This window comes from Megachile rotundata, chromosome 4 (assembly GCF_050947335.1).
Source record: "Megachile rotundata isolate GNS110a chromosome 4, iyMegRotu1, whole genome shotgun sequence".
Lineage (NCBI taxonomy): Eukaryota > Metazoa > Arthropoda > Insecta > Hymenoptera > Megachilidae > Megachile > Megachile rotundata.
Window position 1 is genome coordinate 7,849,131 of NC_134986.1, and position 13,941 is coordinate 7,863,071.

Consider the following 13,941-nt stretch of genomic DNA (forward strand, 5'->3'; position numbering starts at 1 on the left):
TACCTCTCTCGTTAACTGACCCAACACATTCTACTATTGAGACCTTCGAACAATTTACTCCACAAACGTTACATTAACTATTTTATTTTTATGCACTCTCTAAAGTGCGTCAGTCCACTCTGATTTCTCAAAACAACTACCTCTCTTGTTAGTAGACCAGACATATTGCTATCGCAAAATTACTGTGCTTCTGTAAAAAACTTGTTTCGCAGACATTATTTTATGTATCATATTTTTGTACGATCTTTGAAATGTATTAATCATTGTCAAGTTTCTAGAACAATTACCTCTCTCGTTAACTGACCCAACACATTCTACTATTGAGACCTTCGAACAATTTACTCCACAAACGTTACATTAACTATTTTATTTTTATGCACTCTCTAAAGTGCGTCAGTCCACTCTGATTTCTCAAAACAACTACCTCTCTTGTTAGTAGACCAGACATGTTGCTATCGCAAAATTACTGTGCTTCTGTAAAAAACTTGTTTCGCAGACATTATTTTATATATCATATTTTTGTATGATCTGTGAAATGTATTAATCATTGTCAAGTTTCTAGAACAACCACCTCTCTCGTTAACTGACCCAACACATTCTACTATTGAGACCTTCGAACAATTTACTCCACAAACGTTACATTAACTATTTTATTTTTATGCACTCTCTAAAGTGCGTCAGTCCACTCTGATTTCTCAAAACAACTACCTCTCTTGTTAGTAGACCAGACATATTGCTATCGCAAAATTACTGTGCTTCTGTAAAAAACTTGTTTCGCAGACATTATTTTATGTATCATATTTTTGTACGATCTTTGAAATGTATTAATCATTGTCAAGTTTCTAGAACAATTACCTCTCTCGTTAACTGACCCAACACATTCTACTATTGAGACCTTCGAACAATTTACTCCACAAACGTTACATTAACTATTTTATTTTTATGCACTCTCTAAAGTGCGTCAGTCCACTCTGATTTCTCAAAACAACTACCTCTCTTGTTAGTAGACCAGACATGTTGCTATCGCAAAATTACTGTGCTTCTGTAAAAAACTTGTTTCGCAGACATTATTTTATATATCATATTTTTGTATGATCTGTGAAATGTATTAATCATTGTCAAGTTTCTAGGACCACTACCTCTCTCGTTAACTGGCCAACACGTTCTACTATTGAGACCTTCGAACAATTTACTCCACAAACGTTACATTAACTATTTTATTTCTATACATTCCCTAAAGTACGTCAGTCCGATTTCTTAAAACAACCTCTCTCGTTAACTGACCAGACACACCACAAAATTACAGAGCTTCTCCGAACAATTTGTTCCGCGAACACAGCTTTATATATTATATTTCTGCGCGTTTTCTAGTGTACCATCAGTATTTGAAAACCGCTAACGCGTGGACGGTAAATTTTTCCGAAAGAACGAAAAAATTTGTACGTTCTAACGAGTCGTTGGTACGCACGCAACGTGTATGGCAAATAGTCACGCACTGGAACAGGTAGTCGTTATTTTCTAACGCGGGGTCGGTAATCAACGTTGCAACGTAACATATTGTTCGCGTTCGACATAGCACACCATGATGTAACAATGCGATCGTGGTTCTTTGTCGTTACAGTCGCGATCATAGTTATCGGCATTCGTACTACGTGTCAATCATAGCGCTGTCAAGAAACAATCGCGATTTCGATAACACCGACTTCATTCATCATCGAATGATAAACTGAATCAAAACTTCCTGCTATTTTTTGTTTTTGGCATTACTATTATGTTTAGGTGACTTGGGCGGTTGTCTACGCTCGGGTGCATGGGACTGAAAAGAAACTGGGATTCGGAGGAGACTAGGGCTGGGGTCGGCAACCTTTTGAGTCGGAAGAGTCAAAAATTACAATTTACAAAATTTCAAAGTTTTTAAAGACCCTCAAAATCTTTTCTTGCCAACAATAAATAGTACTCGCATAAATAAAGTTTTTTGATTAAAAAAACTAATCTATTTATTCATAAGAAATACATCCGACGACGGCGTCATTCAAGAGCTTCTGACGGACTGACGACAGTGACAATTCAGAACGATTTTTAAATGTTTTTTTTTTATATAATAAATAATATTTGCGCATAGAATTAAAGAGCCGCAGCTTCACATCCAAAGAGCCGCAGGTTGCCGACCCCTGGACAAGTAGTAGATAGGTATAGAGGTTTGAGATTCTAGGAAAATGGGGTATATAGGAATTTGGGAGTTAAGGTTTTTGATATACAAGAATTTGGGAACTATGGAATTTTGGAGAGGTAAGGATTTAGAGACGTAGAGATATAGGGACATCGGGGTATAGAAATATAAAAAAATAAGAATGTGGGGATATAGGCATATAGGGATCTGGGATATATGAATATAGGCATATAGGAATGTGACATATAAGGATGTAGGCATATAGGAATCTGGAATATAGGTTTATAGGCATATAAGAATCCATCCTATAATTATAATTTGCATTATGATTAAATAGCATTTATTTATAAAATATCGACGTCTGAAGGACATAAATAAATGAAGTACTCTATAATACTCTACATACACAGTCTGTAATTTATTTTGCAAAGTTTGATATGTCATAAATGCATAAGTATCTCAGTAACAAAAATTGAATAGAGAGTCCTAATAGCAGAAAAGCTCGAAGCAAATGATTGGTTGCAATCCGTAACGTGTTTATCGATAGAAAAAGACTCCGTAACGGATACGCTATATAAGAAAACGTAAATAATTGTTTCGGCGATGATCGTTAAAAATCAATCAGTTTAATCCCATCAGTTTTCGCGTCAACCGGCAGAATTTTAAACAAAGGGAAACAGTTTCTTCCAATTTCCATCGAGTTAAGTCGCGTGCTAATCGTCTTTTTTCAGGAACGATTATACCTGATGGATACGATTGAGCACGCTTCACGGCGCCACGCCGCGCCTTTTCCATAGAAAATGGAACGAATTTTCTCTTCGATGCTTTTAACGGGCAAAATGCTTTCAGGACGCTCTGTTTTATATGTACGTTCCTTCTTCGACTTTTTCCGCAACCTACCGCGCGTACTTTCCTAGCTTCTAGATAATCGGCGCAACCGTAATTTCGCGAAAAAAATTATCCCCGATGCTTTGTACGTATATTTCCGTTCCGTTCAACGAGAAAATTACATTCCCACGTTGAAATTATTTTCCTGCGTCTCGTTCACAATTATTTATTTTCCTTCGTGACGTTTCCTCGGGAGATCCGTTCATTTTACGCTTTCCGCTCGCGTATAAATTTATCCTTCATTTTTCATTTTGTTGATCATTTTCATAATCAGTAGACATCATTTTTATAACTCCTCCTGCTAATTTAGAATTTGCTTGAATGTTTAAACAAACATTTTATCTTGAAATCGATTCCGAGGATCCGAAACATCGTGCAACAGTTTCGATTAATATAGCTGCAGCTCAGAACCGTATAACAGACGTAGGAAACAGATACGGAATCCTGAGCTGCGACTACATCGATCACAATCGCTGATGTTTCTCTATTTTCAACGCTGCTGCTCGAAAACAAGCACCGTTCGCGGTAACTGAGCGCGATCAGTTAACGCGACTTGGATACATTTCATCCTAAATTGCTGCGTTGTTAAATGTCTTATAAGAATTAGCTTGCAAGAAAGTTCAAAAGCCTCGTTCAAAAACAATTGAACAATTTGGCGCCAAAGGTGTTCGATTAATGTGTGAACGATGGTGTTAGAAAATTTAAAGTTTGTACCAGTTGTACCGATTAATAATTCTTAATTTCTGCGCTGGATTAAATTAGACGCAAGGCGTATTCACAGTCTAATCTTATGTTATTTTCTTGCTAATACCTTTCAAAAAGTCGTCTGTTCAGACGATTTCGAGTTAGCATATTTTGTGGTCTAGTTTCAAACCAAAAAGCAGTTGCGGCACGTTTTTTTCGTGTTCGATCAAAAGAAAACGAGTGTAAGTCTTGTGGAAACTTACGATGGCTATCTTAACGTAATACGCATTTAGGTTCTAGTTTGGGAACCCAAACCGCAAAAAGTCATGGGTTGACCAACCATCAACATCGACCGCAAGTCTGAATTACTTTGGAAGGAAGACAATGCTACGCATTTGGTGGGATCAAAAGGGTTTCATGTGTCATGAGCTCCTGAAACCACGTGAGAACAGTAAACACCGACCGCTACCATCAAATAATCAGTTTCCATGCATTCGTCGAAAAACATCCAGATTGGGCTAGAAGACATGAAAAAGTGATTCTGCAACACGACACATCACACACAGTGAAAACGGTCAAAGTCACAACTTCTGCACGTTGGTACTCCTGCCCCACCATACTCACCAGACTTGGCTCTTATCACTTGTTTTCATCAGTGAAAACGTACTTTTCCAGGAACTTCAACAGTTAAGATGTCGAAAAATTGTTCGATGGTTTCTCTCAAAATGTGAACAATTTTTTGCGCATCCACAATTTAAAAGGCACATGGAAAATGTATAACTAGAGGCTATGTCAGCCTCTTCACGTGCTACCTCCTGACAGCAGTACAAATAACTTATTAAGAAGCAGAAAAGCAAAGTCAGCTCCATACTTCAAAAATTCAGCAGTACACACGAATTTAATATGTTTGACTCGCGTTATTCGATTCCTGTAAGGAAAATTACATTGGCCAATGACGACACAGCGAACCAGCAAGATTTTCCGTAGATGCGAAAGAACCAAGTTTATCCTGGATGCTTTTAGTGGCTGAAAATGCTTTCAGGATACAACGTACGCTTACGTACGCGCACGTCTACCCGTATACGGGCCATTCCACGTCAAATCACACGACGTTGGACCCCGTGGTCCTGAATTATGTCTTTTTTTCTCAAACACACGTTTGATCGTGCTCGTGAATAATTCATTCGCGTAACGCCGCAGCCGGCTTAATAGTAAATATCATATGCCGGGCGAGACCTTGTTTTAACGCCCTCTACTTTTTAAGAGAAACTTCCCTCGGTGCGGGAGCAATGAGATAACCTAGAAAAAATTATACATATTCCGTTTTCAGTGTTTTCTGAACTATGACTGAAGCGGTGACTCGAGAAATATATTCGGTGTCACAACTACTTACTTCTAAACAACCTACGATATATTACGTTATTTTCTCCTTGACAATTTTTCAACGCTTTTCAAACTTTTACGGTCATAAATCTAGTCATTTTTCTGAACTTTTAATATCCAAATTCATTCATTTTTAAAAGATTAAATTTCAATTTTAAATTTCTAAATTTCGTCAAGTTTGAAAATAATTTGCAAGCTATATGAAATTGTAAGCAAGTTGTATGAAATACCTCGTTATACATGAAAATAGTTGTTTCTATGAAAAGATACAAAGGACCTTTTTTGTAGAGAATTTCCTTAGCTACAAATTTTGTATTGACTATTTTCGTCATAGAATGTATAGAGAACGAGATAATCACGAAAATGTTATTTCATGCAGTTGTGGTCTACCTGCGAAAGAATTAAAGTACGAGTATAAAAGTACTTTATTACACATGCAAATGGCTGTTTCTATGAAAAGACTCAGAGGATCTTTTTTGTAGAGAATTTCCTAAGCTATAAATATTATAATAACTGCTTTTGTCGTAAAATTTATAGAGTACGAGATAATTGTGAAAATGTTATTTTATACAAAAATGTGGTCTAGCTACTTGCAAGCTAAATTCTATGAAACTTCGTGGTACGTGAAAATTGCTTGCACCTCCAATCTCTATTTACCATATGACAAAATTTCCAAGTTCTCAAATTTGTAAATTTCTTAATCACTAAGTTAGGAAATTATCAAAATGCCAATTTCCTAAATTTCCAAATACAAGAATTTCCAAATCTTTAAATCTCCAAATTTCCAAATTCCCATATTCCCATATTCCCAAAGTCCCAAAGTTCTAAATTTCCAAATTTCCATATTCCCAAAGTCCCAAAGTTCTAAATTTCCAAATTCCCATATTCCCATATTCCCATATTCCCAAAGTCCCAAAGTTCTAAATTTCCAAATTCCCATATTCCCATATTCCCAAAGTCCCAAAGTTCGAAATTTCCAAATTTCCATATTCCCATATTCCCAAAGTCCCAAAGTTCTAAATTTCCAAATTTCCATATTCCCAAAGTCCCAAAGTTCTAAATTTCCAAATTCCCATATTCCCATATTCCCATATTCCCAAAGTCCCAAAGTTCTAAATTTCCAAATTCCCATATTCCCATATTCCCAAAGTCCCAAAGTTCTAAATTTCCAAATTTCCAAATTCCCAAATTCCCAAATTTCCAAATTCCCAAATTCCCAAATTTCCAAATCCCCAAATTCCCATATTTCCACATCCCCAAATTCCCATATTTCCATATTTCCATATTTCCATATTCCCAAATTCCCAAATTCGCAGGTCTCCAAATCTCCAAATGTCCCAATTTCTAAAATTAAATCTCCCAAATCTCAAAATCCCCAAACTTCCCAATTTCCAAAGCATAATCTTCCAAATCACCAAATCCTCAAATCCCCAAATTCCCATTTCCAAAGATAGAAACCTCCATCTCCTCTCACCTTTAATCTCCATTCGCTTCAGAACCCTCCCCCTCCCAGACCAACGCAACAAATTTAATGCCCAGATTAAATTTAATTGACCCCCGATAATAACATGACGAAGTTCAAAAATAAGCACAAACGGCAACGTGATCCGAGTGCAAACTGTGACCAAAATTAATCGTGCATTCCCGTCACGTGCAATCTTACGAACCGCGCACGTTCCCGAGCGTGCGTTTTCAAAAGTTTGAGAAGATCGTTTTGAGTGCAGTTAACGGAACGATTGCAACGATGGAAAAGGGAAGAGGGATAGGGACGCGCTTGAAATCGATACGCCGATAATATTCGAGCCAGAACCGTATGCTCGTTCCCGAAATTCCCCTGGTTGACTGTGGCACAGCCGATTATCGGTGGCGACGAACCGAGATACGCGTGTGTATATGTTCAAAACATTCGAGCACGCTATCAATTATAGATGAATCCGAGCTCTTTCTTCCCCGCGCCGTTATTCTATTCCAAAATGTCGATATTTAGTTAGAAAGTTACAACGTTTAAAGCAACTTTGGGGATGAAAGTTATACGCAAGTTTCTGTACCGTTTCTGGGTTAAATGGAGCCTGGATAACGTTGGTTGTACAGAAGGCAATAACTTTAACGCTAACTGCGAAAGTATTGACACACTTTTGTATTTTTATGCGTATTATAAATATTACATTATCGATACTGTTTTGAAGATATTGCCACGCTTTTGTATTTTTATTTGTAATATATATAATAGTTAACCCCTCGTGCTTTGACGAATCTGACTCGTGACGCACTTACTACTCAATTGTGGCAAACCTTACTTAAATTTTAAATACTCTTCAACTTGGAATTTAGGTGCAGTAAGTTGCATTATCAAGAATCCCTGAATATAAAATACGCACAACATTTTAATTTTATTTGTTCGGATTAATGTTATAGCCCTGATTAGTTAGTCTTGACTGACGCATCTGATAAATAAATAGTACGAGGAGGGTTGAAAACATGTGGAGCTGTTTGACCATTTAAAATATTTTTCGTTAGACATGCATATGTTATAAAGTGTTAACAACGAGGTTATAACTCCTTCATCAGTACAAAAGAGAAAAGGAAGGACAATTTATCTTTTAGCGATCGTTGAAACTGCAAACGCAAAGGAATAAAGAGCAAATTAACTCTCGGGATCGCTCAATTTGCGACGAAGCACTCGATGTGGGGACAACGCGGCGTTCGGAAAGACGCAAAGAAGCAGATGCAGGGAAAAAATGCAGCAGGGTGTCCCTTTGCAGTTTGCGTTCTTTTTCTCTCGTGACACGAGAGCGGTCCTCGAAACGAAATCTATTGTTTCCAGTCGTCGAGCACGAAGCCGTATTAGCGGGGGAACTACCTACTCCGACACTCGAGTGCCCTTGAACGACCGACCCGACTATTAAGCCGAAAAGTGTCTTGAAACTACTCGAACGGAGAGGCAAATGACGGATCGAGAATCTCTCGAAGCCAGTTTTGTCCCGCGTTTCGCGCATTCGAAACGGGTTCAACCGCATCCAATCCTTGCGTATCTAATCCGACCAAAGTGGAGAACTCGACCACCATTTTGACGCTTTTCGTTCGCACCTTGCAAGGATTAAACCTCCCGTTTCGTGCGACGCATCAAAGACTTCTCTCATTACAATATAGTAATTATACAAGTTTTAGTGTTTTCGAGAGGATTTACTCTTGGGACTATTTTGAGTCTCTTGGACTCGTGACCTACTTGTACTTTGTGATTACTCGAATTTTTAATACGCGTTTGGAGTTCAAGGTAGGTTATTTGCATAGTCTATTTGCGTAATACCGTATTGACATATTTCAACTTTCTTTGCCTGTTTTAATATTGTAGTGATTAGTTCTGACGCATCTAACAAATAAATCATAGTGCAAGAGGTTGAGGATTAAATATTTAAGGGTTATGTCAAATAAATATTTCTCTGCGTTGTATATATTATTTTATATACATTGACAGATGATGTGAACGATACTCTAATTACTGGACCATGGTAGGATATTGTATATCCACCTTCAGTATTTTTGACAGGATTAAAAATTAAAGATTCAAGCGTTATGTTCACTAAATACTTCTTGTACTTTTCTTGTTGAAAACGTTATTTCTAACAAATAGACTAAAGTGACAAAGTCATCTGAAGTTTATCAAGTGTTGTCTAAAGTTTCATCAAAATGGCGGCTGTCTAGCAGCGTCGATAAACAATAGGTTTTCGACGAAACGCCGGTACGTAAAAATAAATTGGTAGTTTTAACGACGGGGTGACCGTCGCGCGCCAACGTTGCTAGAAAAACTTTTCTCGCGCCAACGGAACGTCGAATGTAATTATCTGGGAATCCGTCGGTGAACTTGGATTACCGTAGAATCCGGAGCAACAGTGGCCTGGCAGGAAGCCCATAACGTTTCGGTTGCCGCCTTTTGAATCTTAATAAATTATCCGTCGACCGTGGACGATCAGAGAAGGGTGCGCGAGGTTGGTTTACCGCGCATCTATCGGCACGCTCGTTAATCACTCGATATACGCTATCGCTCAAAAGTTTCAACCATCCTATGAATCTTGGATAAAACGGCATTTCTTTTTTATTCTCAAGGTGGCTTATCGGCAAAATGCAAAGAAACAGTGACAGTATCTTTGCTAAACCTTGCGATTGCATTGCTTCTAGGAGACAGAAGTATATTTTATACATTAGACATTTATGTTATATTATATTTTTAATTTATACATTGACAGTTGTTATAGATAATGATATAGAACGAGTTTGGTTAGGTTAAGTCTTCAGAGAATTTTAATATTTGATCTATTACTAGTATTGAAATGTTTATAATTTGTTGATACGATAAATTTTTGCAAGATATTGGCTCTACTTGAATGCTTGAGTTTGTGAGTCATAAATGATAAATGATTTTTCGATGTTACGTTTAGTTGTTTTTTCTTCAACTTCATTTTTAATTTCATGTTAAGGCCACGGAGATATGTTTGATGTGAAGTTATGAACTGTGCAAAGAGTACTGGGTCTTTGTTATTATTTACTTTCATATTTTTTTCATAGCTAATACAGACACTTGGTCAAGTTATGAACTACGTACAGAATAAATACTTGAGCATACCTATCATTTTATAACCTGGTTACCGATATGTTTTTTTAACCTAACATTTTTTTACTACATGAGATAGGTTATGAACTACATAAAGAATGAGTACTTGAACATAATCTAACCTAACGTCATAAACATTAACCTAAAAACGTTAACGTCTAACCTAAAATATATTTATTTCATATAAGATAATTTGTTAAATGAGCACAAGAAAGTCTTTAAAATTGTATTTAAAAAAAGGGAGAATATTTGTATAATGAATATTATTACATCAAGATTACACGATAACGTTCTCCCGAATTTGAGGTACACGAGTTTAAAGTTGGATGGAATTAAACTGTAAATAAACTAAACCAACTAACTAGTTTTATTCAATTGCATAACTATGAGTAACTTCAACTTTTCGAGGTAGGTTAAAATACATCCCAGCATACTAAAAAGCTAAGCAAAGTGGAGCAGTTTTTAATCCACCTAACCTCAAAAAGTTAAATACAGTTTATACGGATTTATGTTAATGTATATTCTATAAATTCTATTTTTTTAATAAACTATTTATGATTACTACGATTATTCGACAGAATAAAATAGTAATTTTAATTTAAGGCATTCAGCTTGAATAGTACCACCAATTAAATTTAATTTAGTTCGAATTTCATTTCCAACTGGAAAACAACTGGTTCTGCACGATTAAAAGCGAAATTACCGTAGTAATAGCGATTTTTATCCCGTAACATTGAAAGTTGTACGAAGTCGATAATTCGCGACGAGTAGTGTTGAAACGTAAACGCGTAACGAAAAGAACAAAGCATTCTCGGTCAAAATGAGTTGGGTAAATGCAAATTTCGTTGCAGCAAGCAACGAAACGAGAAAGCTGGACGCGAGCGTACGCGCGAACCGGATAACGATTATCTGTAGGAAGCAAGAGAAAACTCGAATGTTCATCTACTGCTATAAATGTAGGTAGGGCATGTAATACCCTCTCTTGCACATGGACGGAAATAAGGATTATTTCCGGGAATTTGGGCCGTAATGCCTTCTAGGAAGTAATTCGGTGGATTAAGGTATTGAATTAGATACCTTTTTCTCTCCTTTTTTTCGAGATGTCGTTACGAGCGATTAACTGGACGCCGATAAAAGAAAAACGAATTAATCGAATACCTTGATGGAATAAATATTTTCCACGTGTGACGTTCGATCCACCATTTTCGGACACTTACTGGAGAGCTCAGAAAGACATTTATTTTTTTATTTTATGACCTTCGATACTTTTATGTATTTATAAAAACTGGCAAAATAAACGAGAAAGGGTTGAACTTATCAGAAGTAGACTACCATTGAGTGTATCAAAACTAGACTAGGATTGAATTTGTCAGAAATAGACTACCATTGAATGTATCAAAACTAGACTAAAGTTGAATTCATCAAAAGTTTACTAATGTTGAATTTATCAAAAGGTTTAAGAACTAAGGTTAAATTTGTGGAAAGCAAACTAATGCTGAATGTATGAAAAGTCGACTGCTGTTAAATGTATCGAAGCCAAATTAGTGTTGAATTTATCAAATTAGATTACCATTGAATTTAATCAAAAATAGTCTAAGGTTGAATTTATTAGAAGTAGACTACCATTGAATGTATCAAAAATAGACTAGGATTGGATTCATCAAAAGTATACCAGCGTTGAATTTACAAAAATCAACCAGTGTTAAATTTATTACAAGCAGATTATTAAACTTCTGAAAAAATATGTCGGTGTATAGTCTCTGGCCATCGAAGGACCACAAAAAATTTCACTTTTATGGCTATAACATTATGTCACATATGGAAAATTGTCTTAGATCATACAAAATTATTACTAAATACGTTGATAACATATACATAGCAATTTGTTATCGTGATAATAAATTATGTGGGCGAAGAGCGATTGAGGGTCGTGCGAGCGTTTACGTTAGGCTCGAGTATCGATGGCGCGTCAGGTGAAATTTGAATGCCATAGAAAATGTCTGCCTAATCAAAAGACTAGTTTACAACTCTCCAACCACATTATCTGAGTTGAAATGAATTACAGATATTTGGGAAAATAATGAAGATATAAAGCATGTGTATACAGAGCATGCCGGAAGCTGTGACCAAAGCAAAGGGTGGAAATACAAGATATTAACGTGTGTTAATAATGTTATTACTGTCTCATGGCAGATAATAAATTATATCATTAGCAAGCTTTTTAATTTTACGGAAATCTTGAAAAATGCTGAAAATAGTCCTAATTCAATTTTTGGAATTTTCTACAAAATGGCAGTTCGCCATCTCTTAAACCGTGTGATAATAAAGTGGTTGGACGATCTAATAAATTTTCATGAAAAATATTAATGAACAGATTACGGATACTTTTTTAAATTTATTCACGTTGAAATTGATGTCACGCAAGTGCTGTTTTCGAACACTTTTATGCATCAATTCGTGTCAGACTTTGTATGCTTCGGAATCAGTCACTGTTTACTGTAACTGGCAACCAGCCATTTCACGAGTATTAATGAAGGGTTTATGCAGCTATTTTCGACGAACTTTCAACTACAAAGTGATATGCCCTAACTGCCATTTTGAAACATGCAGTATTTGGTCGAAAATTCGTGTTTGACTTTCTGTTTACGAAATTGGACATTAAATATGTAATAATCTAATTGCACCGCGAACTAAGTTCAAGATAAACTATTCGGATATTTCTGTGCTTCATAACTTGGATGAATGCGAAAGTTCTGATTACTATGATTGCTGTTTTACATTTCTCAAAATATAAATTATAGTCATGCTTATAGATTGACTTAATTGAACGTCGTTGTATTTAACGAATAGTAAGCATAATATACAAGACCATATAAGTTAACGAAAACAAAATTGAAATACCATGTAAAATAACAAATGCTATGTATAAGACAATGGTACATAATAAATATAATATACAACAGCATATAAATAATAAGTGCTGTATAATACCATATAAAATAATGAACTATAACTAACTGATTAAACTGATTTTTCCAAAAAATATTAAAAATGAATATAGAATATTTCTGCATCAAACGATTGACATGATACTTCAGCAAGATCGGAAAATAAAGTCAATCGCAGCATCAGTTAAGAATCCATCAAAGCTTCTGTACACACGCAATAACTTTTAAGCTGCTATTTTATTTGGTCCTTCCGTCCATTCGCGAGCCAAGGAATTGCAAGCTTCAGCGGTTTACGTCTGAATTACGCTCCGTTAATTATAAGAGAAACATTTTTTCTACGTATTATTCGTAGCAGTTTTACGTTTCCTACGGTAGTTATCGCAGCTCAAATGTTGGAAGAAGGAAAACGTACTCCATGTCGCATCGAAATTTATCGCCCGCAACTTTTGGATTGCTCTACCACCGTACAGCTGCGACCAAATATATTTTCATCGCGTCCTCGGTTAATTTTTACGATCTACGACTAGACTACCTACTGAACGAACCCGTTTGGAAACCGAAAATATAGCTAAAAACATTTTCTTCCGAGGAGAGTAATCTTGCGAGCAATTTATCTGAAATATAATTACCAACGGAAAGTCTGTTATTAATTTTGACAGTGCACATTTTGAAATACATAACATGATCTTTAACACATTTAATTTCACTGAATTATTCTGTACTTGTTATTAAATGAATTACTGTGTTCTATGTAATGTTTTAGTACAATATTAAATATGTGTGTCTGAAAAGTTTCCATACAAATATCAAAGCGACATAACATTTTGAGCAGAAAAATATTCTTATAATTATTATAATTCTTATTAAAAATAGTACCTTCTAGTACTAATCGTTTTAACATAGATATATATTTTTTAAAACAATTTTACAATTTTTTAGAATTATACACTTTTTACGAGTACATACAAGATGTCCCAGAATAAATTTTATTTCACACAACTACTGAAGTAAATGTTCCTGTTATTTTACTCGAAGATATTCTCGTAAATTTAAAGACATACAATTGTTCACAATTTCATTAGATATAGAAAATGAACATACGCAGGCAACACTTTAACCTCTTTACGGCTGAACTTTACGTGGCGCTGCTTTTCTGTACGGCAGAGTTCGAATTACGTAAACAGCACTACACGTGTGAAAATACTGTTCTCTTAACGAATAATTGAAATGAAGTTCTTGATGATTAAATTTTTTCCCAA

At 35.6% G+C, this 13,941-nt stretch overlaps 1 protein-coding gene across 9 annotated transcripts in view; it reads left to right on the forward strand.

The window, feature by feature from the left end:
* The window catches only part of DIP-lambda (Dpr-interacting protein lambda), a 126,163-nt gene that overhangs the window by 45,253 nt on the left and 66,969 nt on the right, over nt 1-13,941 (forward strand). The window contains exon 1 of one of the 9 annotated variants that reach the window (XM_076531445.1): nt 8,032-8,399. The exons of the other annotated variants lie outside the window; for them this stretch is intronic. The gene's annotated coding sequence lies outside the window, so the exon portion shown is untranslated. Of the gene's footprint in view, nt 1-8,031; nt 8,400-13,941 lie in introns of those variants that run through there. 9 annotated transcript variants of the gene reach the window in all.